This window comes from Macaca nemestrina, chromosome 9, assembly GCF_043159975.1.
Source record: "Macaca nemestrina isolate mMacNem1 chromosome 9, mMacNem.hap1, whole genome shotgun sequence".
In the NCBI taxonomy this organism is placed as follows: Eukaryota; Metazoa; Chordata; class Mammalia; order Primates; family Cercopithecidae; genus Macaca; species Macaca nemestrina.
This window is the reverse complement of record NC_092133.1, coordinates 88,245,944-88,249,915: the sequence shown is the minus strand read 5'-3', so window position 1 is coordinate 88,249,915 and position 3,972 is coordinate 88,245,944.

Here is a 3,972-nt window from a genome sequence, read left to right as displayed (position 1 = left end):
CATCATATTTCAGATGGTAGATACATGTGATACAATCCCACAGAATGCCGCAAGCTTGGCAGAAGCTATTTTGAAATGTAAAGGGAAGAATGACCCAGAATTCTTTATCGTCAGGGGACAATATTCACTTCTGCAATCAGGCATATCTCCTTTGAAAGGATTTATGACAGCAAACCTCACAAAGGCAACTGGCACTCTGAGGTGTTCACTCCACACACCTCAGACACCTACAGCGTAGTAAAGGTGACAGCCAACATAGAAAGACACAAACTCACACTGCTTAGTGACCAATGTTTGGAAATTAAGACTGATAAGATATGCATTTACCCAAAAGATTATTTTCCTGTTACCACCGCTAGGTGTAATTTAGACAATACTTTGTATTGTTCTATGACAGAATGGGGAAACATAAGTTACTGGCATTAGACTTCAGCAGTACAGGAGCAGCTATGTGCACTGCCATTCAAGAGGTAAAGATGGGCCGGGTGCGGTGGCTGACGCCTGTAATCCCAGCACTTTGGAAGGCCGAGGCCGGCTGATCATGAGGTCAGGAGACCGAGACCATCCTGGCTAATACAGTGAAATCCCATCTCTACTAAAAATACAAAAAATGAGCTGGACATGGTGGCGGGCGCCTGTAGTCCCAACTGCTCGGGAGACTGAGGCAGGAGAATGGTGGGAACCCGGGAGGTGGAGCTTGCAGGGAGCCGAGATTGCACCACTGCTCCCCAGCCTGGGTGACAGAGCGAGACTCCGTCTCAAAAAAAAAAAAAAAAAAAGGGAGGTGAAGACTGGTGATCAGATTATCACATATTTTTCTGCATAGCATCATCAAAGATCTTCACTCTTGAGGTCATGTGCTTTCACAGCAAGATGTCTGTAGCATTTAGAAATGGCCCTTGTGCATCATATACTTCATAACAGCTTGGAAAACTCTCACCCAGGTATTACCAAATGCCAAACATCTCTCCATATTTGCCATGTTCTACCCACAGCGAAAATCTGTCCTAGGTGAGATGCTAGCCTTGGCTGCTAAGGAAGTGATCTGAGAATGCCAGGTGCCTTTTGCTCTCTGTCGGTCTATGACAAAAAGGTGGCACTGAAAGGCAATAAGTTTACTGCCACTTTTAGAAGAACTTGTCAAAGAAATGCTCCTTGACTCTCCTGAGTGTTATATGTGGCCAATACCAACTTGAGTTTTTATAGCAGTTATTATATAATGATCACAATCATATTCAAGTCCACATTCTAAATCTTATCCAGATTTTACAGGAACTCTGTTTGATAATGTCCTATAGGCCCTTCAGTGGCTACAATCAATGAATTTGAAAAATAATTTGAATTTGGTTTACTCACTTTTTCAACAGAATGCACTGGTGAATCCTGTTCTGTCATTATATCTCACGTGTGGCTATCCCTCTTGCTGTGTTGGAAGTCAATAGTCCACAATGTCAGCTTCTACAAATACCTAAGTATAGAGTAAAGGGGAAACTCTTCAAAGCAAATAGAGGATATGCTATGTCGGGGGGCTCTCTAGCCTTGAATTTGAAACTATGATGTTTATTGTACAGAAAGAAGATGGTTCTTTTTTATATTTTACTTTTAATTTTTGTGGTTACATATTATTTATGGGGTACATGAGATGTTTTGATACAGGCATGCAATGTGAAATAAGCACATCACAGAGAATGAGATATCCATTCCCTCAATCCTTTTTTCTTTGAGTTACAAACAATCCAATCACACTATGTTATTTTCAAATATACGATTAAGTTATTATTGACACTAGTCACCCAGTTGTGCTATCAAATAGTAGGTTTTATTCATTTTTGCTATGTTCTGGTAGCCATTTTTCATTCCCACCTCACTCCACCCTCTCAACACACTTCCTAGACTCATAACCATCCTTCTACTCTCTATGTCCATGAGTTCAATTGTTTTGATTTTTAGATTCCAGAAATAAGTGAGAACATGTGATGTTTGACTCTCTGTGCCCAGCTTATTTCACTTACCATAATGATGTTCCTGTCCATCCATGTTGTTGCAAATTACAGGCTCTCATTTTTTAAGGCTGAAGAGTACTTCATTGTATATATGTACATTTTCTTAATCCATTCACCTGTTTATGGACACTTAGGTTGCTTCCAAATTTTAGCTGTTGTAAACAGTGCTGCAACACACATGAGTACAGATATCACTTGGATAAACTGATTTCCTTTCTTTTGGATCCATGTTGGATCACATGGTTGATCAATGTTTAGTTTTTTGAAGAATCTTCAAACCTTTCAAGGAGAAGGATCTGTTGTGATTATTTCGTTGAGCTATCCGACCTATGAGCAATTGAAAGGAATACAAGTTGCTGGAAAATCATAATGAAGAATGCAAAATTATCAGTCTACATTGGAATGTCATTTTTCATTCTAAGGTGAAAAAGGCAGTGCATTTAATAGAAAATACCTTTCCAGAGTAAAATCTTAGGTATATTTCTTTAGTGCCAGTGTCTTGGATGATGGGCCCCTGGAAGTTGTCAACATCTCTTCTTGATTGGAGAAAGTGTTAAGCCCCAAAGTAGCTGGAGCAGTATATTTTCACCTTTTGTCAAGAAGGCAGGAACTTGATTACTTTGAGTGCTATTCAACAGTTTCTGATTCAATTAAAAATGCAACACAAGCCAACTATATTGCTGCTAACTCCTCGCTAGATATCTTCTGCTACTGTCAAAGGAATTGTGGTCTCACTGGACAATCAATTAACTGGGGAGTCTTGAATCTTGGATGACAGCTGAAAAAACATTATCCACCAGAGGAATACCAATTCTTCAAATACCCCATATCCATCAGTATCTTGAATCATGCTTGATTCTGAAGAATTCTCAACAAGTCATGTCAATGGGGCTCTCTGGCCTTGGATTTGAAATGTTGATGTTCATTTTATAGAAAGGAGACTGTTCTGTTGTAATTATTTTATTGAGAAACACAACTTTTGAGCCGTTGGAAAAAAAATACAAGTTGCTGGAAAATCCGAATGAAGAATACAGAATTATCAGACTACAATGTACTGTCAAATTTGATTTCAAGAAATTACAGAAAACCTTTCCTCAAGTTTAATCTCACAGAATTTATTTCTACAAAGAATTCCAAGATAAATTCAGTTTTCTGGAAAATTTTTACATGGCTTTTACTCATTCTTCATATCGACTATCAACAGATGAGTACATCAGTTATTTGGCTAGTGAATTCATGAGTGCAAAACTCAGAGACATTCCAATATTACACTGCTTACATCGTTAGGCATACGCTCAATGCCAGCTCTGGCAATTGAAAATAAGCTCTTTTGTGATCTAAAGGCTTAAATTCCTCCAACCAAACTGCTTGATTCAGATGCAGCTCTGCAAATTTTAAAATTGTTTCTGGAAGAACATGTAAATGAGACTTAAGAGAGAAAAGGGCTTGAAACTGGGAGGCGGAGGTTGCGGTGAGCCCAGATTGCACCATTGCACTATAGCCTGGGGGACAAAAGCAAAACTCTGTCTTAAAAAAAAAAAAAAGAGAGAGAGAGAGAGAGACAGAGATAGAGGAAAGGAATGGTCACAAACCACCTGAAATTAAAAAAAAAAAAATCAATTACGCAGCACGCCAAATTAGAATGAAAACAGAGGTACAAGATTATAAACAGAATGCAATCAAACTTGTCTTGAGCTCACCTAAAGTTTTCTTTCCTGATAATTTTAGGCAACTTTGATTAACATTAAATTAACATTCTAAACTAACAAGTCATATGAGTTTATATATGTTAGTAAACACTCCCTATATTAATTTTATTGTCCAAGGCTAAATCTAAAGAGTTTAAGTATAATTTAAAAATTAGTTTTCATTGATCGAAAAATAAAGTTTGTTAATTTTAGTACTTTCCCGATTAAATTGATCATTGTTAGTTCTTTATTTGAGAAATCTGCAAAATTCCACTGAAAAT